Here is a 23,984-nt window from a genome sequence, read left to right as displayed (position 1 = left end):
CTGAGCCCCGGGAAACATCCCACATCAAATCTAACTTCTTCAAGCCTCTGAGCCCCCCAAACCTTGCTCTTACAGGAAGATCATGAATCCCAACAGGAAGTTCTCCCTTCTCTGTAATCAAATCCCCTTTCTCTAAAACGCACTTAGCTCAGGAACTACATGTGAATTGTGCTCTTTCACTTGTTGCCCAAATTAGTCTGTGCTAGATTTTATCCTATCACAGAGATTGTTTTATAAGCCCTGGAGCCTACACTGTCCAACAAGGCCACAAGAAGCTATTTAAATAAAAATGAACTAAAAGTAAAACTAAAACTTCAGGTTCTCAGTTGCACTAGCCACCCTGCAAGTGTTTGATAGTCATATGAGGCTAGTGGTCACCATACTGACAGCACAGATATGGTGAGTTTCCAATGATACAGAAGGGTCTGTGGTAGAGTTCCACAGAGGAGCTGCCACAGGGTCTCTGAGTGTTCGATTTGAATTTCCCTTTAAAAATATACAAAAGTTTAACACATAGAGTGAACATATTAACTGTGTCTGTCTTGATTTTATAAGTGAACGCTATAATCTAAATGTAAATTAACATACACCACTAAAATAATGCTTCGTTAGTATTTAATTCACAATTTGGGCTCTGTGTATATTTTATTTGCCAGGAATGTTGAAAAAAAAACCTTGTGATTCCTTGTGGGGAAGAAAGGGACCATGGTTTTACAAGCCATTGTGGGCAGACTGTCGTCTTCTTTTTATACATACCCTACACATTGCCCAGTAGAGAATATTCATTCTCAGTAAATACACAGACTAACGGGTCATCTAATTCCGTGCCTAGTTTTCATAAGCAAGTCTACAAAGGGCTTGCAAGAAATGTTCATTTCAGATTTTGAATTTCAATTACTAACGCTGGTACTGTAATTAGGCAGCCTGCAGAAATTTTTTCTCAAGGCCCATATCTATCACATGATTTTATATATTCCAAAGATACTTTTATACTATGACAGAAAAAATCCACCAACAACACTTTGAATGTGAAAGTACCTTGGAACAAGATTAGCAAATGTTGAAAATTACCGAAACCGAGTGACCTGATACATGAGGCTCATTTTGTCATTCTTTACTTTTGTGTGTTTAACATTTTTTGCATCCCAAGTCAGGCCAAAGAACCAACAAAGCCAGTGACTTGTCTTTTGAAGTTCTCCTCCTGTGTGATCCCAAGGGGTGGTGGCCATGAGAAAGCACCACACCAAGTCTCTTCAGAGGCGGGCACAGATGGGTACTGCTCAGCAACTTGGAGCCATCATGCTCAACCACCTGGTGACAAGGCCACCAGCCTCAGCCTCCTCTACCCAGAAGGAAAGGCTAAAATTCTACTTCCCACATCCCACATCCTAAAGCAGGAGACCTCAGGGAGGAGCAGAGGCACAAGGCCTCCGGTCCACCCTTGCTTCAGGGTGTGCCCTGCAGCCACTCCACGGCAGGCAATGCCCAGGCACATCCCAGGGTGTCCCCACCGAGCTACATCAGGATGCCTCCAAGGGGATGTACACAGGAGCCACCACAGTCCTACCCACCGCCCTGTGGCCACTAAACACACAGAAACATGGGCAAAGTTGACCGAGAACAGAAGCTTGTCCCTTCCGGGTCAAGTTCCCCTCTGCCTGCGAGCCAGCACACCCTGGTCCACAGCCCTTCCTGAACATGCCAGGCCCTGCCCTCTGGACTCAATCCTGACAGCCCGGCAGAGATGGGAAACTGAGGCACGGAGAGGTCAGGAAGTTCCCGGGCGCTGGAGCAGTGTCTGGCTCTGAGCCCCAGCCGCCTCCCCGTCCTCCCCATCTCGGCCCCTTTTTCATGCAGTCACACCGGCCACACGCTGCCACCCCTCTTGAGGTGCTCTTCCCAACACTCCCAGTTGCTGGCTCCTTCCCTTTATTCTTTCCTGGGCCCATTCTTGTCCCTCAGAGGAAGGAGACTTCACGCACCTCACGATTTAATGTATACAATGCACACATCTACTGATTTATTGTCTAGACTACATAGCATGCTATGTACCGGCAGGGAACACATCTGTTTCGCTCCCATCAGATTCCCAATGCCGAGCACAATGCTTGGCTCCAGCACACGCCCAGGTACTTGTACAATGAGTGATAACCACTGTTCAGTCAGGGGTTTTTTTGGCCGTGCCTGCAGCATTCAGAAGTTCACAGGGAGTTCCCGTTGTGGCGCAATGGTTAACGAATCCGACTAGGAACCATGAGGTTGCAGGTTTGGTCCCTGCCCTTGCTCAGTGGGTTAACGATCTGGCGTTGCCGTGAGCTGAGGTGTAGGTTGCAGACGCGGCTCGGATCCCGTGTTGCTGTGGCTCTGGCGTAGGCTGGTGGCTACAGCTCCGATTCAACCCCTAGCCTGGGAACCTCCATATGCCGTGGGAGTGGCCCAAAAAATAGCAAAAAGACAAAAAAAAAAAAAAAAAAAAAAGAAGTTCACAGGCCAGGTGGAGATGTAAATTTTATATTTCAAGCCCCAAATGATCAATAGAACCATCCTGAGGGACACGGCTTAAAACACAACATTACATATAAGAAAGGACTTAAAACTGAATAAGAGAACAGGCCAGTTTATGTCAACTTTCAGAAACAAAAGCGAAATGAAACTTATGAAATGCATGCTGTGATTCTGAAAGGTTACTTGCAGGATCAATCCAGGGGCTGGGTTTAAACCTCAGATGCTAAATAAGCTGAGGACTGAAGAGGCTCTCCCTTCCCTGTTCTGTTCTCAGCTCTTAGGATAAGCCAGGAGGTGCTCAGTGCATCAGCTGCAATCACCACCTTCTTGGGGGAAGGCCCTTAGAACCAATCTTCCAGGCAAACCCACCAGACAAAGGTCACCCGGTTGTTTCAAAGCCCACCCCCCACCCCATCCCACCAGCTTCCTCACGGAAAGGTCGATTCCTCTCTCAACGGTCCCACCTAGGCTCACAGTGACCTGGCCTCTTGCTCACCAAGAGAACAGAAATCTTCGGCAACTCCTACAGGTTCATCTCTAGGTTTAACGAAGGCCTCCCAATATACAGCAGACATTCTGAATGAGCACTCAGCATTTAAACAGGGGTCAGAACACAATAAAACACTGGGAATGGGAGTTCCCATTGTGGCTCAGTGGGTTAAGGACCCAACATTTCTCTGTGAGGTTTTGGGTTCAAACCATGGCCTTGTTCGGTAGTTAAGGATCTGGCACTGCTGCCAGCTAGGTCACACATGCGGCTCGGATCTGGTGTTGCTGTGGCTTAGCTGTAGGCCGGGAGCTACAACTACGGTTTGCCCCTAGCCTGGGAACTTCCAAATGCTGAGGGTGCAGCCATAAAAAGAAAAAAAATAATAATAAGACTAGGAATGTGTGGCCCCAAATCAGGGAGAGTCTCACTTTTTAAACTGGGAAAACTTTCAGGGTGTATAGCTTGAGAGGATTCCAAAACGAGGCAGGGTCCACATGAAACAACCATAGAACTCATTCGCAGGAGCAATATAGCCCAAGTTCTAGTTCCAGCAATAAGCCCTTGTCCTTCATGTGTGATTTTGGACAAGTTACTTAACTTTTTTGAACCTCAGTTTCCTCATCTTTTTTTTTTTTTTTTTTTTTAAGGGCCACACCCTTGGCACATGGAGGCTCCCAGGCTAGGGGTCATATCAGAGCTACAGCTGCCGGCCTATGCCACAGCCACAGCAACGCAGGATCCACTACACCACAGCTCATGGCAATGCCGGATCCTCAACCCACTGAGCAAGACCAGGGATCAAACCTGTAACCTCACGGTTCCTGGTCGGATTGGTTTCTGCTGCGCCATGACGGGAACTCCTCCTCATCTTAAAATTGGACTGATGATAGTATCTACTACTGATAGGACAATGTGAGGTTTAAAAGTAGGAACAATGTGGAGTTCCCATCGTGGTGCAGTGGAAACAAATCCAACTAGGAACCATGAGGTTGTGGGTTCGATCCCTGGCCTTGCTCAGTGGGTTAAGGATCCCGCGTTGCTGTGAGCTGTGGTGTAGGTTATAGACATGGCTCAAATCTGGTGTTGCTGTGGCTCTGGTGTAGGCCGGTGGCTACAGCTCCAATTAAACCCCTAGCCTGGGAATCTCCACATGCCGAAGGTGCGGCCCTAAAAAGGCAAAAGACAAAAAAAAAAGAAAAAGGTAGGAACAATGCCTGGTGCACAGCAATGCTCCATAAATGATGGTTACTTATATTGTTATCACCTACCCACTGTTTTCTCTTTACAAAGCACTACCACAAACATCCAACTGAGGCTTTGGGAATTATTTCCTTTCAATCATTTAATTTCTCAGAAACTAAGATTCATAAGCTCACATAATCTATGACACTGTATTGGAGAGAGTCAGGAGAGAAGACTAAGAAATAGAGGCCTCAGTTTGGAAAAGAAACCCATTCCACCCCCACCCCAAAGCCCAGAGTGGTGAAATGACATGCCCAAAACATACATAATAACAGGATAAAGCTCCAGGACTGGAAGCAGGTCTCTCAATGCCAACTCCAGTGCTCTCTCCACCTCACCCAGAAACCCATGGGTTTCTGTACTTTCATGACCTCCCAGCAACCCTTTGACTAATGGTGTTTCACAGACACTTCACACAATGCAATTAAGCATTACAAGAAGTTTGGCAAGAGGCAACACAGAATCTTGCATGGAAGCTTGAAATGCTTTAAAATTCACATGTAAAAGTATTGACATTAGCATCAGTTTCCAACCTTCTTATAATGATAGTTATTTTTAACCTGGGATTTAAAGTTGACAAAGAACTTAGTGAATGGGCAGGACAAAGGGAGCTGTCTGTCCATGGCTGGTTAGCTCCTGAAGTTAATGCTTCTCGTGGGGACAAGAGTCAGCCAAAGGACAGAGCTCCAGGCAAACTGGAAAATATTCCTCCAGTCCACAGATCATGGATTACTGCCTGGGCTCAGGAGTGGCAGATCTTAAGAGATGCTCCCCAGCTTTTCCCCAGAGCCACTTAACCAGTTAGCTGTATGTTCTGTCATTCAACAGCATCAGCTGTTACTGGGTGGCTCCTGCTGTGCCAGGCACTGAAGAGACTTCATGTAATCTTTACAACTACCTGTAAAGAATGTACTACCATAGTTCATCTGACCCAGGACCCCACTGACTGTAAGACACACCATTAATTTATGTATGAAAAAAGGAAGCCACTCCAACTACAACTGCAAAACCTCACAGATTATAAGATACCCTTCTTTTCAGAAATGTGAATGCCTTAGCATTGCTGAAATGTGAATACCATCCAATTTTACAGACAAAGAAACTGAGGTACACAGAGAGAGAAAATAATGTGCCTAAAGTCATAGTGCTGGTAAATGGAAGCATTGGGATACAGACCTGGTAAATCTGGTCACTTTTTCTTGGCGGTAAACTCAAATTTCTTTTTTTTTTTTTTCTTTTTTGTCTTTTTTGTTGTTGTTGCTATTTCTTGGGCCGCTCCCTCGGCATATGGAGGTTCCCAGGCTGGGGGTCGAATCGGAGCTGTAGCCACCGGCCTACGCCAGAGCCACAGCAACGCGGGATCCGAGCCGCGTCTGCAACCTACACCACAGCTCACAGCAACGCCGGATCGTTAACCCACTGAGCAAGGGCAGGGACCGAACCCGCAACCTCATGGTTCCTAGTCGGATTCGTTAACCACTGCACCACGACGGGAACTCCTGTAAACTCAAATTTCTTGAGAGCCACTTGAGTACCCCAAAATGCATCTGGCAGAGAGGCAGAACACAGGGTGCTAACTCTTGCTCCACCATGAGCACATTAACTGCCGCAATTCTCGGAACATCTCTGAATCTGACCTTTCGTGTGTTCAAGAAGGCACCATGCTAAGACATAATAAACTGCCGTTCTTTTTCTGGGAAAAGCAATGTGCTACAATGGGAAAAGCTCAGTTGGAATCAGAAAAGTCCTAGATTGAAATTCTTGTTATATCACCAACTAGCTTATCACCCTGGGCAAGAAACCGAACTGCTGTGGGCCTCAGTTTCCTCCCCTCTAAACGGAGGCTACCAGGGTCTATCTCCTGGAGGACGGGAGAGGATGAACACAAATGAAGAAAGCAGCTCATGGCAGAGCTGGAATTCAACAGATGCTCTTTTCTATACTAGCCACCTTCTGCTTTGGGACAGAATCAAAGAACAACCATTCCCTGTGACCTCAGCAATTCCCAAGGGGCACACTCAGGAGAAAATAAGGATCAGACAGAAGCAAGCAAACCCTGAGGGACACTCGGGCAAAGAAAATAAAGTGGAAGCACCTGGAGGACAGGGACAGTGACAAACTGCCAAGCTTCTACATAAACAACCTGATGGGAAAGGGGGGAAAAAGAAAGAATTGAAGACATTGGTCGACGATGTGAAGATGAAGCCGTACCACTCCTGAAACAGAAAATCAGTCTTTGAAGATTCAGTGTGATACCAAAAGTGATCTACAGCGGGGAGAATTTCCCCATTGTTCTGTTTTTTTTTTCTTTTGCACCCGCAGCATATGGAAGTTCCCAGGCTAGGGATCAAATCAGAGCTACAACTGCCAGCCTACACCACAGCCACAGCAACACCGGATCCTTAACCCACTGAGCAAGGCCAGGGATCAAATTCGCACCCTCATGGATACTAGTCAGCTTTGCTTCAGGAACGTCTCTGTTTTGTTCTTAAGTTAAGGAATGTTCTGTGCATTCTGCAAGAACTTCAGAAAATCCTCAGAAGACAAGAGCTTTGACTTGGAGAGAAGGCGAATCATATTGATATAGAAACAAACTCTTGACCCATTTTCTTCCTCCATCCTACCCATCATGCCTCACAGCCACCTCGCAACAAAAATTTTGCATGAATATTTTCTGACTACATGCCATTTCACTTTGACCAGAACTCCAAAACATCCTACATATTTATTCTACCTGAAAGCCTAATACCCTGCTTTGTTTCCAGAAGCACTCTGAAAATATCATCTCTAATATACAAACGACACACCTGGAGAACACGATGTCTCCCATCCTCTCACAGGATGACGTCTACTTGCTCCTCAAGCCTCCAACAAAGCCCAGCAAGACCCAGCACCCTGAGCCCCACCAAACCCCTGCACTTTCTCTTCCCTGCTCCTCTATCCCAGCCCTCGGGTTACTTGGCAGTTGTCTCAATTGCCACCATCATCTGATCTGAATCAGCTTGTTAATCTCCTTCCTCTCAGGCACAGCACCTTTCCCAGAGATAAATGTGCAGGCAAGCCACCCTCTACACCCCTCTCATCCCCACCCCCTTTCACGCCTTTCCTGACACTCCCAGAGGCCCATGTGAAAAAGAGAAACCATATGGCAAAAAATCCCACTCTACCCCCATGGCCTCAGGAGCCTGACGTTTTCCATAAGTTTAGACCATCAACTTTTAGAAAAATTTGAAAGATGCCTGAAATAATTTAAGAATTGGCTAAGAAGTGATATGAAATGGCAGTTCTGCTCTTCCAATACCTCCTATGAGAAAAGCTTCACTGTGTCACTGAGCTCAAAACTCTCAACCCTAGACTCTGCAAACACTCCCTATCCTAGAATTCAAGGATCATCTGCCCCTCTGTTGTTCCTTTTTGGTTTCCACATAAAAGTCACTCGTTTCCCTTCCAGCTTACATCAGGCTCCTGAAAGGACTCCTTTAAATCCTTTGATGAAAATCACCAAACCGTGCGGAAAGGCTGGTTCTTTTCAGTTCTTGGGCAGAGAAGCCATGGTGTCAAGACCTAGAACTTCAAACATGAATATGGCACCTCCCCCTACCTTCAGGGAGCCCACGCTTTTCCTCTAACTCTGAAAAAGTATGCCCTCCTTGGGCAGCGTCTATTAAAACCTAGTGACAAAGTACTTCATAGCCTTGGAGGAAGAGCGAGGGTGGAAACAGACTCTGCCCTTATACTGGATGCCGTGTAACCATAACAACCGATGGTTTAAGTAACCATCAACCCACCGATGGGCTAAGTTTTCCAAAAACCATTTTTGAAAGGGGAAAACTCCCCTGCACCGACTCCCGCGTCAGCCATGCATTCTAGGCAGCGTGCGTGGTGCAAGTGAAGCCGGCGGTCCAGTCCATCTCCGGCCCCACGGTTGCATTCGTGAGCTCGCCAGCAGCACAGCCTACGCCGTCACACCCGCGCTCCCGGGCAGGGCACCTGGCGTTAGGCCTCAGCCCAATGTCACTTGTTAACCTTCCAAACCCTCGGCTTTCGGGACGCCGCCGCCTCAGGTCTAAGGCACGCAAACCACCCACCGCCACCCGCGATTTCCAGGAGTTAGAGGAAAAACAACCCGAGGCGCAGCCAGCCTCTGAAGGATCCGCGTAAAAGTAACTATGGTTCTCGACTTTCAGGCATTTCGCGACGATGGCGCGGGGGGCGGCAGGAACGCGGGGCCCCATTCATAAAATTACAAGCCGTTTTCCCTTAGTTTGCATGTGGGCAGTCCTCCCCGGCCGGGGCCGAGTCCGGAGCCAGCGGACGGCATGCTACAGCGACCCGCCAGCTCACACCTCCAGCGGGGTCAAGCCCAGACCGCCCCACACCGCCCCAAAGGGAAGAAGGGTGCGCCCGAGGGCGTCGCGAGTGGGCGTCCCCGTCAACACCCAAACCGTGACAGTGGGTTCCTGAGGAGCCGGACCCCCGCGCCCCGCCGCACTAACGGCCGCCAGCCCCGGGCCGCACGCTGGACCCAGTGAAGCCGGAGCCACCCAACCCAGGCCTTCTCAGCGGGCGGTCCCTCCACCGCCCCGCCTGGCCCCGAGCACGCTCACCCTGGATCCACTGGCTGCCTCATTGTAGTGCGCCGGCGCCCGTACTCCACGGCCGCCTCGGCTCCGGCTTCGGCTCGGGCTCCCGCAGCCGTCCGGCCGCCCGCCCGCCCCCGGGGCACCGGCCGCCCCGCCCCGCCGGCGGATCCGCCCCGCGCCCGCGGCCGTCGCCTCCAACCAGAGGGCGGCGGGGGCGGAGCAGGCCGCGCGCCAGGCCCGGCCAATCCAGCCCCTACCCGCGCGCCGAGGAGCAGCCGCGGAAATGGGCGGGCGATTGGTCAGGCCTGTTAAAGGGGCCGCCGCCCACGAGGCCCGGGAGAGGGACTGCGGCGGCGTTACCTGGAAGAGCCTGGAGTGGAGGGGTAAGAGCTTCTCTTCTCTCCCAGGCCAGCAGCCCGGCTCTTATCAGCACTTTGTACTTATTAATTTCCTCCTCCTGCAACCTAGCAACAAGTAGAGATAGAACCTGCCTCTGTCAGAAGAAGAAACTGAGGCTCGGAGAAGCAAGGGTCTCCCGCTTGGCAAATGGACTCTAATTTGAGGTTTAGAGTGCTGTCAGACACATCTGTTCCCGTGCAATCCCAGATATTCGCCTCACCCTGCAGGATTTCTAACAGACATTCCCTGTGTCTGGAATGGAACTGGGGAAAGTATACATTTCTCAACATCCCTCCCCCGCGGTGATTCTGATGTAGGTGGTACAATAGCCACACTCAGATATATATTTCACAGTCCATCACTGTAATGAAATTCGGCTTCAACTGCCACAAATAAAGATAACCTCTTTTTTTTTTGTTGTTTTCATTCTGAAGATCAATAATATATGTTTAGGAAACTTGCTGGGCTGGAGGCTGCCTACTGAGAAACTCAGAACATTCCGTGAATGGGTCATACTAAGACCTGAACTTGAAGGGCACGGGGCGGGAATGAAGCAACTAGCCGGTCTTGTTCTCTGACTCATGAGACAATGCTTAAATGCTTTAAGGGCAAACACACCCTTCCTCGTTGCCATCACCAGGCCCAGTTATAACCCTTGCCCTTCTGGAACTTGACTCCCACACCATCAAGCCCTGCTCACCCTCCCAGACACATTCCTCTCCCCATCCCCATGTCCCAGACATACATCTGACCCAGAAGTCATGATCTGAACTTGAAAGTCAGCTCTTCCACCAGAACCCGCAAATTGAACAACAACCCCCCTTTTTTTTGCTCTGATATCTGATGAATGCTGTGTTCACCAGCAACAGCTCCACACACACACATGAGTTAGCCTCATCGGGATGAAGTCTCTGGGTTGCAGACATCACTGCCTGGGATCACCATTTGCTTCCCCTTGGCCTTCCCAAAGAAAAAGGAATCCTTGTTTGAAATGGAGAGGGCTCCAGTTGTGGAAATCTGGAAATGTGCAACATAGACAGTTAATTAATAGAGAAACAGGAGTTCCTGACGTGGCTCAGTGGCTAACGAATCCAACTAGGAATCATGAGGTTTCAGGTTCCATCCCTGGTGTCGCTCAGTGGGTTAAGGATCCGGCGTTGCCATGCGCTGTGGTGTAGGTCGCAGATGCGGCTTGGATCCTGTGTTGCTGTGGCTCTGGAGAAAGCCGGCAGCTACAGCTCCGATTAGACCCCTAGCTCAGGAACCTCCATATTCCGCAGGTGCAGCCCTAGAAAAGATCCAGAAAAAAAAAAAAAGAAAGAAAGAAAGAAACAGCCCAAAGCTTTTCTTGGCCACATCTTAAAACTTCCACCTGGAGTGGGGGTGGGGCGTGGAGGTGGAAGCCTGGGGCTGCACCCTGCAAGGGTCCTGGAAAACTGGCTGTGTGCATCTCAGAGTGGGCCCCCACCCCCACCCCCAACCCTCCTTGCCTGGGCCTTGCCTGGGCCAAGCCCTACATAAATATTAGCTTCATTAACACAGTGTCAGCCTGACCTCAGATTGGAGGGCAATAAGATCCAGTATGATTCCTTACAAGAAGCCCTTCTTTTTGAAAAGTGAGGAATTTGGATGCTTTGAATATATTATAACACTAACACTTCCCACCTTTAAGAGGTTACTCTGCGCCAGACACTATGTCAAGATCTTGGCACATAGTAATTCATCGAAACCTTACAAGAACCCTGTGTGGGGGGTATAGTTGTTACTTTCTCCATTTTACAGCTGCAGAAGCTGAAGCTCACAGAGGATTGGTAATGTGTCCAAGAGCACAAGACTGGCGCCAGAAAGAGCCAGCATTCATGATGCTGATGGCCAGACCCCTCCTGACTGCCTGCTCCGGTGCCTGCCCAATCACCCCTCCTTGCTGCCAGAAACAGGATGGATAACTTCCAAAGGCAAAAGAAGCCAATTGCACTGATCCTCACCAAAAGACCGTGTGGTAGAGCAGGACGGCCTTGGAGTTCCATTGCTCTCATTGACCATCTGTTTGACCTTGAATAAGACAGATCATTAAATCCCCTTGAGCCTCTGATTGCTCATCTATAAAATGGGATAATAACAAGTTCTGCCTTCTGGGGCTGGCATGAAAACCAAATCAAATAAAGAGTATGTCTGAATATATGAGTCCTTTGAACTTCCCAATGAAAAGAGTCATTTTAGAGCTTGGCATCTGTGACTCATTATAGTGACCAATGACAAAGACCAGGGATTGTAATGCTAAATTCATATATCAAGCAAGACTCCTTACTTTGGCCCCCAAATAGCTCATCGATAGGTAGAATATGTACAAAATGAACTAAATCTTTCTACCTACAGAAGAGACCGATGTCATAGAAATTCAAACCCAAGTTATTACTCTGGTATCTGCCTCCCTTCCCCCCAACCATAGGCTCGCTCACAACCCAAGCTTCAGCTTAAACTTACATAGGTTCCAATATTCTTGAATTATGATATTTGAAGATAATCCTTCTTTTCTCATGAAACTTAAACCCCCAAAAGTGCTTTAAGATTTTTACTTCAATTTTTTGACACCACATTGCATTCTTAGAGGGAGAAATGGCTGTGAAGTACACAAAACCAAAGTTAATCCACCTGTACGTCTTTTGAAAAGGTGACCCTTTGTGCCATAAGCTGCACCATTAATGAGCTATCACTAATCACTAAGGGCTCAGCAAGTATCAGACTGTCTGCTCTGGTGCCTGCCAAATTGCCCTTCCATATGCCACAGGTGTGACCCTAAAAGCAAAAAAAAAAAAAAAGTGCAAAAATAGTGGACTTTTTTTTGTTTATGGTCAAACCTGCATCATATGAAAGTTCCTAGGCTAAGAGTTGAATCAGAGCTGCAGCTGCCAGCCTACACAACAGCAACTGGCAAGATGGGATCCTTAACCCACTGAGTGAGGCTAGGAGTCAAACCCACATCCTCGTGGATACTAGTTGGATTCTTAACCCACTGAGCCACAACGTGAACTCTGGAAAGACAGAAGACTTTCAGCACTAGATCTCACAAAGAAAGACTGGCAATTTTTTATTTTATTTTATTTATTTATTTTTTTTGGCCTTGCCAAGGCATGCCGAAATTCCTGGGCCAGGGATTAAACCCTTGCCACAGCACTGACCTGAGCCACAGCAGTAACAACAGCAGATCCTTAACCCGCTGAACCATTAGGGAACTCCAAGACTGACAAATTGATAAGCCATTATAGGCTTCCACAAAGTTAAGGCCAGGAGCTGTGGGACACAGAATAGCCATTTATAATTCCTAGGGAACCCCAATAATGTTGTAGGGGTGACCACATGAAGGCTATTAAGGAGAGAAACCAGAAGCTGATTAAAAAAAAAAAAAAGCAAGAGTGTTGTCACCAAAGGAAAAGAAATTGGAAGACTTCCCGTCGTGACTCAGTGGTTAATGAATCTGACTAGGAACCATAAGGTCGAGGGTTCAATCCCTGGCCTTGCTCAGTGGGTTAAGGATCCGGTATTGCCAGGAGCTGTGGTGTAGGTCACAGACACGGCTTGGATCTGGCATTGCTGTGGCTGTGGTGTCGGCCGGCAGCTGTAGCTCCAATTGGACCCCTAGCCTGGGAACCTCCATATGCTGCAGGTGCAGCCCTAGAAAAAGAAAAAAAGGCCAAAAAAAAAAAAAAAAAGAAAGAAGAAAGAAATTGGAGAAGGAGGGAGAAACCTATGCCTCAGAAGGGTCAAGTTGGAAGAGATTGAACAGTACGGCTAGAGATATGGAAATTAGAAGGTTACTGAGGCCACTGACAAGAGCAGTATGGGTGGGGCTGGAGATGCAGAGGCTCCCTAGAGCCGGCTGAGGAAGCTAAGAAAAGAGAAGAAAGAGGCTGGGCAGAAGAGGTCCGATGGACCAGGGTCCCAGGAAGCCCAAGGGGACAGGGGAGCTGCCCTTGGGTGTAGCTAAGAATGGATGTGGGTGCAGACTCATTCATAGGTGGAGGGCTGGAAGTTGAGGAAATTCCTGCTTGCTGGCTTCTATTATTTTAGCTCTAAACTGAGAAGCCAAGTCATCTCTTGAGAGTGGGTGGGAGGTGGTACCAGGGGCTTTGAGGGAAACAGTGAAGAACTGGAAAAGCCAGTGAGAGGAAGGAAAGAGGAGCTGCCAGATGGCGAGGGAGAATTCCAGGCAGCCCCGAGGCATTCCCAAGACCAGAGTTGGAGGGATGGTTTGTGGGGCTTGGCAGCTGGGCCCAGGTGTGGAGAATAGAGTCAGAAATTTATGGGGTAGCGAGTTCTTGTGGTGGCTCATCAGTAATGAACCTGGCTGGTATCCATGAGAATTTGGGTTCCATCCCCAGCCTCGCTCACTGGGTTAAGGATCTGGTGTTGCTGTGAGTTGTGGTGTAGGTCAAAGATGCAGCTCAGATCTGGCATTGCCATAGCAGCTGAAGCTCTGATTCGACTCCTAGTCTGGGAACTTTCCTATACCACAGGTGAGGACCTAAAAAGACGGGGGGAAAAAAAAAATTAATAGGGCCAGGGAGTTCCCATTGCAGCTCAATGGGTTCAGGATTCGACCTAGAAGTTACATGTTCGATCCCTGGCCTCACTCAGTGGGTTAAGGATCCGGTGTTGCCATGGCTCCATGGCACATGCATCTCCAGTTCGACCCCTGGCTCGGGAACTTCCATGTACCAAAGTGTGGCGGTAAAAAGAAAAAAAGAATCTACAGGGTCAGGAAGAGGAGAAATACAAAACAGGCGGGGTGTTGACAACAGGGGGGTTGAAGAGATGGATCATGGGTTCTATGTTGGGTGGAGAGAGAAGGAAATCCAAGGTGGGGATGGAGAGATGGGAAAAGCAGATTCTGTCAATATGGAGTGGGACAGGTTAGGTGAGATTCTCATAGAACAATCCCGAGTGATGACATGGTCAGGTTCGGCCATAGAATTGGAGTTTCTAAAGACACTCAACTCCTGGATTTTTCCCTCCCCTGCTTCCTAGTGGAGAATGACCTAGGCTGTGTGGCCTCTGGCACTTTCTGTTCCCTCTGCACCACCGCTAGGGCGACTCTCAGAGAGGACGGGGACTGGAGAGCATCCTTCTTTCTTGTCTGAGTTTCCTTCTAAAATAAAAACCTATTAATAACCAGAAGGGCTCCCACCGTCATCGTTGAGACATGAGCATTTGTGGGAGGACGCACTGGAAGGAAGTCTTCCAGAGCTTTAGAGGAGCCCCACTCAGTGGGCGGATGCCAACGTGGAGCAGCAAACAGCCAGCTGATGTCGATTATTTACTTTTCTCGTTAGCATGTGAGACTTGAGGCTACTAAATATAAATGTCTCAAAGCTCTGTCATTCCAAAGGCCACTGGGGGAATGGTGGCTTCTAATTGACATGGAGCAGAGCCAGAGCGGATTTCTGGGGAGAAAGGCGGGTATTTCCCTCCCTTTCCTTGCTGACTCTCTGCCTTGCCACTCAGGGCCCCTCCCAAGGCTCCAAGCAGAGAATAAATCCATCATCTGGTGGTCACTCCCTCGCTTTCCCGGTAACCTTGAAATCCCCTGCCATCCTTGCTGCTGTCCGACCCCCAGGCCCTTTACTTCACTCCAGCACAGGAAGGTCGATATCTCACTTGCCCAGAATCCCCCTGGAGCACAATTCTGATTCAGGGCTGGAGGATCAGCAGTGCAGCCAACAGGGGCTGGCCCCAGCCCTGCATCTCTGGTCCCCACTGAACACATCACCCCTTAAGTAGCAGAAGCAGGAGGGTTCACCTGGGTTTTTCATTCACCTAAACATAGGGAAAGTTGGTTGGTTGGTTTCGTGTTTTTTTGTTTTTGTTTTTTGTCTTTTCTAGGGCTGCTCCCTCGGCATATGGAGGTTCCCAGGCTAGGGGCCGAATCAGAGCTGTAGCCACCGGCCTACACCAGAGCCACAGCAACGCGGGATCTGAGCCACATCTGCAACCTACACCACAGCTCATGGCAACACCAGATCCTTAACCCACTGAGCAAGGCCAGGGATCAAACCTGCAACCTCATGGTTCCTAGTCGGATTTGTTAACCACTGCACCACAGTGGGAACTCTGGTTTTGTTTTGTTTTAGGGCTGCACCTGCGGCTTATGGAAGTGCCCAGGCTGGGGGTCGAATCAGAGCTACAGCTGCCAGCCTATGCCATAGCCACAGCCACGTCAGATCCAAGCCGTGCCTGGGACTTACACCACAGCTCATAGCAACACCATATCCTTAACCCACTGAGCAATCCAGAGATTGAACCCCAATCCTCGTGGATCCTAGTCGGGTTAGTTAACCACTGAGCCACGAAGGGAACTCAGGAAACAGCTCTTCTTTCCAGGAAGGTTCTTCCTCCCACACCTCAGCTGGGGGGCACAGCTTTGTTTGCACAGGTGAAGGAAGTGACAGCCACTGCCTTTCTGGAAAGCCAGGCAGTTGAAGCTGAACGCATGCTACACAGCAGGGGAGGAACCAAAATCTGCAGGTGGAGGGCTGCTCCCCTGCCCACCAGCTCCTGCCTCCCAGTACCCCTCTCTCCTGCTGTGCCTCTGTGACCCCCCACCGCAGGAAATGGTTTGGGTTTTTCCATTATGAAAGTGATAGAAGCTCGCTTTAGAATATGAAGAAAAAAGAAACCTGGACGAAGGAAGAAAAAAACTTATTTTCTGACACCTGTGAGCAATTGTCAACATCTTGTATTTCCCTCTCTTGCAAAGTATAGTTTTACATAGCTGTTACTTTACACTATATGCAATTGTATATTTGCTATTTAAAAGTTAACATTGGAACATAATGAGCAGCCTTAAAGGCTAAGAGAAAGAAGAGCTGGGAGCTCCCATCATGGCTCAGCGGTAATGAGCCTGACTAGCATCCATGAGGATGCGGGTTTGATCCCTAGCCTCGCTCAGCGGGTTAAGGATCTGGCATTGCTGGGAGCTGTGGTATAGGTCTCAGATGCAGCTCAGATCCTGTGTTTCTGTGGCTGTGGCACAAAGCAGCAGCTGTAGCTCTGATTTGACCCCTAGCTGGGGAACTTCCACGTGCTGTGGGTTTGGCCCTAAAAAGGCCAAAAATTAAAAAAAAAAAAAGAGAGAGAGAGAGAGAAGGGCTTGGCTTGGGGTCAGAAGAGTCTGCGCATTTATCTCAGCTCTGCCACTTATTCACTATATGACTCTGGATCTATTACTGGTCTTTTCTGAGGTTTTCTCAGGTCGGTCACCTGTATAACGAAGATGATAGACGTATCCATTCTTGACCCCTCGTTTTCTCTGAGGTCCTAGACCACCTGGTCTGTGGTCTAGATTTTAAGTTCTAGGAGCCCAAAGCCCTTCTGACTAAATCCCTAGAGCCTGACTTTGGGGGATAAAAACGGCCACAAAGTCTTGGTCCTTCCCCCCCATCCAGAGGTAGAGTTTATTTTTCCACCTCTTGGAATCTTGGGCCGGCCTTCCACAGTCCCAGCCTCCAAAATGGTCCCAGCAAACCTGACTTCCTGTGCTTTCCTTGTCTCCTCCCACTGGGAACCAGGGCTGGTCTGTATGACAAAAAGAGTACGGCAGAGGTGATGAAGTCTGAGGTGACATCTGAGGCTGGCTCCTAAAGAGGGCAGCCTGGGTCTCTGGGACCACTTGCTCTCGGGGATGCCAGCCATCATGGCATGGGGACACTTAAGCGGCCTGTGGAGGGGCCTGAATGCAGAGGAACTGAGTCCCCCTGCCAACTACAGCACCAGTTTACCGACTACGAGTGAGCAAGCTCGGAAATGGACCCTCTGGTCCCCAATCAAGCCTTCAGATGAGTGCAGCTCTGGATGACATTTTGACTGCAATTTCATGAGATGACCCAAGCCAGAACCTCCCAGTTCTGCTCCATGATTCCTGACTAATCCAGAAGCTGTGAGAGATGAATATTGATTGTCATTTTAAACCACTAAGTTTGGGGATTATTTGTTATGCAGCAATAGATAACTCATATACTCGAGGACCAGCTTTTTTTTTTTTTTTTTTTTTTGTCTTTTCTAGAGCCGCACCTGCAGCATATGGAGGTTCCCAGGCTAGGAGTTTAATCAGAGCTGTAGCCCCCAGCCTATGCCAGAGCCACAGCAACACAGGATCCAGCCACATCTGCAATCTACACCACAGCTCACAGCAACACCAGATCCTTAACCCACCGAATGAGGCCAGGGATTGAAAATGCAACCTCATGGTTCCTAGTCGGATTCGTTAACCACTGAGTCACAACGGGAACTCCCTCTAGGGCCAGCTTTGACCCATAGAATGCCGCCAAAGTGGGATTCTGAAACTCCCGAGCTCAGGCCTTAAGCACCCAGACAGCTTCCACTTCCTGGCTCTCTGAAATCCGTCACCTGCTTTGAGAAGCCCAAGCCCCACGGAGAAGCCCAATAGAAGAGAACTGAGGGTGCCAGGTGAAGGCCCAGCTCCTCTTCCAGCCAAGTCAGCACCAACTACTGTGGCTGTGAGTGAGCCTCTCGGAGGTTCCTGCTGAGTCTCACCCCAGATGACCACAGCCTCAGCCACCATCGTATGGAGCAAAGACCCACACAGCGGAGCGTGGCCAACTATAGAAATGGAGGAGAGAATGAAACAGCCGTTGTTTTAAGCCTCTGAGGTTGGGGGTAATGGCTTGTGCAGCAAGATGTAACCAAGACACTGGCCCTGCATCTGGCATCTAATTGGCTCTTGAGAAATGTCTGATGAAGAAGTGAATAACCCTTGTTGGGCTTCTATTGCTTCTTCTACAAAATCACCAAGGTTAGGCCATTCCACACCTTACACGCTACGAATTGCCATCTCTCCATTGTTTTCTGGCTGCTCACCTGGCTGCCCGCCCCCTGGCCTCACTTCACGCTGCAGGAAGCCTCCAGCGTCGTCTGCGGCATCTCTGTCCCTCACCCCCACAGCAGCTCCTTCTTTCTTTCTGTGGCACACGCACTCCAGGCACCTGAGCCTCTGAGAGACATCCTGGTGATTTCAATCATGCGGCTGCGTCACTTGCCAAGAAGAGATTAGCAGAGGCCTCTGCCTTACAGGAAGCACCTGCCCAGTTCAGCCAGAAGGAACTGGAAACCCTCTCAACAGGTCGTTGGGACACACTAGCAAAGAGGAACAAACACAGAAGGCGCTTTCCACCCATCCTGCCTCAGGCCAAGTCCTATAGTTGTTTTTGGACTAGAAAATGCTTGGCTTCTTCCTTTTCTTTTTTAGGGCCGCAGGTGCAGCATGTGGAAGTTCCCAGGCTAGGGGTCGAATCAGAGCTGCGGCTGCCGGCCACAGCCACAGCCATGGCAACACCGCATCCAAGCCACATCTTCGACCTGTGTAGCTTGCAGCAAGGCCAGATCCTTAACCCATTGAGCATGGCCAGGGATCGAACCCACATCCTCACGGACACTATGTTGGGTTCTTAACCTGCTAAGCCACAACGGGAACTCCAGCTTGGCCTCTTTCACAGTATCCAGGGCCCCAGCTAAGGCTCCCAGAGTAGATACAAAGTCTCTGCTTCTGAGAACTCGTGCTCTGCTTCTGGCTGGTGAGGTTCCCTTGTTGGTCAGAGAAGCTCTCTCTTATTAGCAGTGTCTACAGCCCTTTGGGTGTTAGACCTCTATCACTCCAATTAAAAAAAACAAACAAACCCAGACAAAAAAACAAATTAAAAGGGCTGGAGAAAGAGTTCCCGTCATGGCACAGCGGAAACGAATCCAACTAGGAACCATGAGGTTGTCGGTTCGATCCCTGGCCTCGTTCAGTGGGTTAAGGATCCGGTGTTGCCGTGAGCTGTGGTGTGGGTCGCAGACACTGCTCGGATCTGGGGTCGCTGTGGCTCTGCTGTAGGCCAGCAGCTACAGCTCCGATTAGATGCCTAGCCTGGGAACCTCCCTATGCCGCAGGTGTGGCCCCAAAAAGACAAAAAGACAAATCAAATCAAATCAAAGGGCTAGAGAAATCAAGCAGTTAACCCGAAGTTCAAAGCAAACCCCAGTAGACTTGGAATGACCTCCCTCCCGTTTTCCAGGCACCCTCCCCACCGCCCACCCCCACCTCACCCCTCACGGCCCTCTGAGCAATCACGGTGTGACCCACTTAAACGACTGTTCACACGAGCCACTGGTCCTTCCTGACTGTAAGTCATCCCCATCGTCACCATCATCCCTATAATTAGTACGGCCTCTCTCATTAAGCTGTGAAGGCATCTGTCCCAGACTTTAAAAAGTCACCTGTTTCCGGACGCAGGGAGGGACAAGGATGTTACTCATCCATCCAGATGGAAAAGACTCGTGGAACCGCCACTGTCTTCTGGTGCCTGGCAAGGTGCTAGAAACACAGCAGAGAACAAGACCCAGGAGTCTGGGGTGCTCTGGCGGCGCAGTGAGTTAAGGATTTGGCATTGCCATTGCAGTGGGCCAGGTTGCTCCTGGGGTGCAGGTTTGATCCCTGGCCTGGGAACTTACGCACGACGTAGGTGCAGAAAAAACAAACAAAACCCAAACAAACACACGAAAAGAACCAAGGAGCTTGCCAGCCGGTGCCAAAGCCTTCCTTCTGCTCTGTGCAACTTATGATAAATGTCACATCCCCAGGTCCAGCTCATGCCATAACTTCCATACATTGCAGAGCAGAGGAGAAAACACAGGCCCTTCAGCCATGCCCCAGCCTCACCGAACTGCCTGCTTGGTCTCTTGGGGATGGCTGATAACAGTCAGGTTAAAAGTCCTGAGTTCCTGCTGTGGTGCCATGGGATCGGTGGTGTCTCTGTAGAAGCAGAGGCAGGTTCAATCCCCAGTGGGTTAAAGGATCCAGTGTTGCTGCAGCTGTGGCGTAGGTTGCAAATGTAGATCAGATCTGATCCCTGGCCAAGAACTCCATATGCCATGAGGCAGCCAAAAATAGAGGAAAAAAAAAAAAAAAATCCTCAAAAGGAGTTCCCACTGTAGCACAGTGGGTTAAGAGCCTGACTGCAGCAGCTTATGTCACTGCAGAGGTTTGGGTTTGATCCCTGGACCAGATTTGAATTCAGTCCCTGACCCGGGAACTTCCGTGATTCAAGAGTTCGGCCATTAAAAAAAAAAAGATGCCCACCCCCATCTTGGTCACTGGCACCACTGCCCAGCCCCTCACTTGGGGGGGTCAAGACCATCAAGAACTATGAGTTACCCTGGATTTCATTCTTTCCTTCTCACATCCAATCCACCAACATACGAAGCCACTCTAGTAGCTCTCTTCTGGAAAAATCCCCTCCCTTGTGTCCAGGCCTCCCTCTGCCATCTGCCTCTCTGCTGTCCTTTACAGCACAACTTGTCAAAAGAGCTCTCCTCTCCCTCTCCCCGCATCCCCTGCCCGCGAGCGGCTTCCACCTCCGCTGCTCCTGGCAAACCACTGATGAGCTCCTCTCTGCCAAGCCTGGGAGTCACCCCTCTGTCCTAACTGGCTCTTACTCAACCCTTTGCAAACATCCAGTGGCCACCTCCCATCTCATCCAGCCCTTGTGCCCTTAGTCTGCTCTCTTGTATTCCCTGCAAGCCATCGTGGGATGGAGACAGCAGACTTTGCCACCCAGGTCACATGTTTTGCGTGGCCTGTTTCTTGTCCAGAAGATTGGACTTCAGGCAGGACCTCAATCTGTCCATTGGTGCCAGGAAAAGGGCAGGGGTGCTGGCCAGGGCCGGCCCTGGGATGTCTGCGGAGCTGGAAATAGAACACTTAACATATTGATTTGGGAGGTGATGGGGCTGCTGTGTTTCCCTCCCCAGTTTCTCTGACTGCTATTATAATGACTTTGGGCAACAGAGGAAAGTCGGATGCCCCCAAATAAAATGCCTGATAAGAATATCTGGGAGTTCCCACTGTGGCGCAACAGGATCTGTGGTGTTTCTGCAGCGCTGGGGCGCAGGTTTGATTCCTGGTCCCGCACAGTGAGTTAAGGATCTGGTATTGCCTCAGGTCGCAACTGTGACTCAGATCTGATCCCTGACCCAGGAACTCCATAGGCCGTGGGGTGGCCAAAAAATAAAATAAATAAATAAATTTAAAAAAGGAGTATCTGACCCTCACCAGCAGGGACCTCGCCTGTGGGTGGTGTCCCGGGAGGTGCCATCAGCGGGCAGCCATCCGTGGAGGTGACCTGCTTGCTGTAGCTCTAAGGTCAGCGCTCAGGGCCCCCTGCAGCTAAGATGGTATCTCAGTGACTTTTCCAAGAGCTTGGCTGTAGCATTCCTGTGTCTGCTGTAATTCTGGTTAATGTTTACAGTGAAAGAGTGCTCAGGGAACAACCTGGAACCTTCTTGCCTTTTCTTCCTCTCTGGAGATCCATCCATGTCTAATCCCAACCTTTTTCATCAACATCCACCTCTTTCTTCTCAAACCCCTTCACTTTTACCAAACTCTTCCTTCTCTAAAGATGACATCGAGGAGTTCCCATCGTGGCTCTGTGGTTAACGAATTGACTAGGAACCATGAGGTTGCGGGTTTGATTCCTGGCCTTGCTTGGTGGGTTAAGGATCTGGCGTTGCTGTGAGCTGGGGTGTAGGTCGCAGATGTGGCTTGGACCCCCGAGTTGCTGTGGCTGTGGCTGTGGCGTAGACCTGGCGGCTATAGCTCCAATTTGATCCCTAGCCTGGGAACCTCCATGTGCTGAGGGAACAGCCCTAGAAAAGGCAAAAAGACAAAAAAAAAAAAAAAAAAAAGGATGATATTGAGCCCTGTCACCCTGGCAACCCATTTCCTTTGGCCTCGGTTTGTAAATCAGCGTGGTCCAGGGAGTTCCCTGGCGGCTCGGAGGGTTAAAGACCTGACATTGTCACTGCTGTGGCTTGGGTTACATCCCTGGCCCCAAAACTTCCCTGTGTGGTGGGCCATGGCCAAAAGAAACAAGCAAACAAACAAACAGAAAAACCAGGAGTTCTCCTGGGGTGCAGCAGTTTGGATCGCTGCTGTGTTGAGGGTTTGATCCCTGACAGAGGAATTTCCATATGCCACAGGCAAGGCCAAAAACAAAAACAAAACGAAACAAACAAAAGAGTGGCCTAGATCCCGCTAGTCCTGAGTATCTCTCATGTGACACTTACTCAGAGTGAATTCAGGTCGGAGCTCCTATTGTGGCTCAGCGGGGGTAAGAACCCGATTAGTATCCATAAGGATGCAGGTTCGATCCCTGGCCTTGCTCAGGGGGTTAAGGATCCTGTGCTGCTGTGAGCTGTGGTGTAGGTTGCTGATGCAGCTCGGATCTGATGTTGCTGTGGCTGTGGTACAGGCTGGCATCTGCAGCTCTGATTCGACCCCTAGCCTGGAAACTTCCATATGCCATGAGTGTGGCCCTTAAAAAAAAAAAGAGTGATTGAAGTCATTATTAGCATCTCTGCCCTGGACGTGAGCTCGAGGAGGGCCACATCTTGTGTCTCCCTCCTTCTGCAAGACCGGGCCCATCACAGGTCCTCAGGGAACACTGGTTGCTGAAGGAGCGCCGGCCAGGGAGGACCAGTGGAGGCTGGAGCAGGGAAGCACCTCTGGCTGCTCTCCTCACTCGGCTCTCACACACAGTGCTCCATGCAGCTGGGATTCAGAAAGGGCCTGCCTGCCTCCAGCCTTGCCTGCCAGAGGAGAGACAGAAGAAAGTTCCTGCCTGCTGAGGGGATATTTTTAGGCTAGAAGCCCAGGGAAGAGCTTGTCCCCTCCACAGCCGTGCGCCAGACAGTGTATCTTTCTCTGCCTCAGAAAACTGAAAATGCCATCCAGGGAGCAGAGCAGCGCCAGGGAAAAAAAAAGAGGCGCAAATCCTTTGGGGCTGGGGCTCAAACCTGCACCACAGCAGCGACCCGAGGACCTGAATCGCAGCAGTGGCAATGCCAGATCCTTAACCTACTGAGCCACCAGGGAACTCCAAACTGCATTATTTTAAAGTAAATGCGATACAATATTGTTTCATTTGTAAATACTATGTATTTCTAGGAAAGGCTCTTCATTTATTTATATACATTTTTTGTCTTTTCTAGGGCCGAACCCCGGGCATATGGAGGTTCCCAGGCTAGGGGTTGAATCGGAGCTGTAGCCACCGGCCTACGCCAGAGCCACAGCAACTCAAGATCCAAGCCGCATCTGCGACCTACACCACAGCTCATGGCAACGCCGGATCCTTAGCCCACTGAGTAAGGCCAGGGATCAAACCCGCAACCTCATAGTTCCTAGTCAGATTCGTTTAACCACTGAACCAGAAGAGAACTCCCGGAAAGGCTCTTTAAAAGTACACGCACACAAGACCATTAGCACACCTAGGAAAATCAACAATAATTCCTTAATATCGTAGACTATCCAGCCAGAGTTCAAGTTTTTCTGAAATTTAAAAAAGATTTGGGAGTTCCCGTCGTGGCGCAGTGGTTAACGAATCCGACTAGGAACCATGAGGTCGCGGGTTCGGTTCCTGCCCTTGCTCAGTGGGTTAACGATCCGGCGTTGCCGTGAGCTGTGGTGTAGGTTGCAGACGCGGCTCGGATCCCGCGTTGCTGTGGCTCTGGCGTAGGCTGGTGGCTACAGCTCCGATTCAACCCCTAGCCTGGGAACATCCATATGCCGTGGGAGCGGCCCAAGAAATAGCAACAACAACAACAACAAAAAGACAAAAGATGAAAAAAAAAAAAAAAAAAAAAAAAAAAAAAAAAAAAAAAAGATTTGGCGCAGTGTATTTATATCAAGAGCCTTAAAAATGTTTAGACTTGGA

The 23,984-nt window shown here is 49.6% G+C and overlaps 1 protein-coding gene and 1 long non-coding RNA gene across 8 annotated transcripts in view; one reads left to right on the top strand and one right to left on the bottom strand.

The window, feature by feature from the left end:
- Positions 1-8,964, bottom strand: part of TEX2 (testis expressed 2) — a 102,571-nt gene extending 93,607 nt beyond the window's left edge. For all 7 annotated transcript variants that reach the window (XR_014820921.1, XR_014820923.1, XR_014820922.1 and 4 more), the window contains exon 1: positions 8,845-8,964. The gene's annotated coding sequence lies outside the window, so the exon portion shown is untranslated. The remainder of the gene's footprint in view (positions 1-8,844) is intronic.
- A 25-nt stretch (positions 8,965-8,989) lies between these two features.
- LOC146398060 (uncharacterized) lies at positions 8,990-11,313 on the top strand. The gene is made up of 2 exons (XR_014820959.1): positions 8,990-9,203; positions 11,002-11,313. It is a non-coding gene; the product is annotated as an uncharacterized LOC146398060 (long non-coding RNA).
- Positions 11,314-23,984: the final 12,671 nt, after the last annotated feature.

The sequence above is a fragment of the Sus scrofa genome, chromosome 12, assembly GCF_054392235.1.
Source record: "Sus scrofa isolate SSC_HxYL_T2T_F1_AM1 chromosome 12, Sscrofa_HxYL_maternal_Yorkshire_Landrace_v2.0, whole genome shotgun sequence".
NCBI lineage: Eukaryota > Metazoa > Chordata > Mammalia > Artiodactyla > Suidae > Sus > Sus scrofa.
The sequence above is the reverse complement of the archived record's forward strand: the minus strand, read 5'-3'. Positions and strand labels throughout refer to the sequence as shown.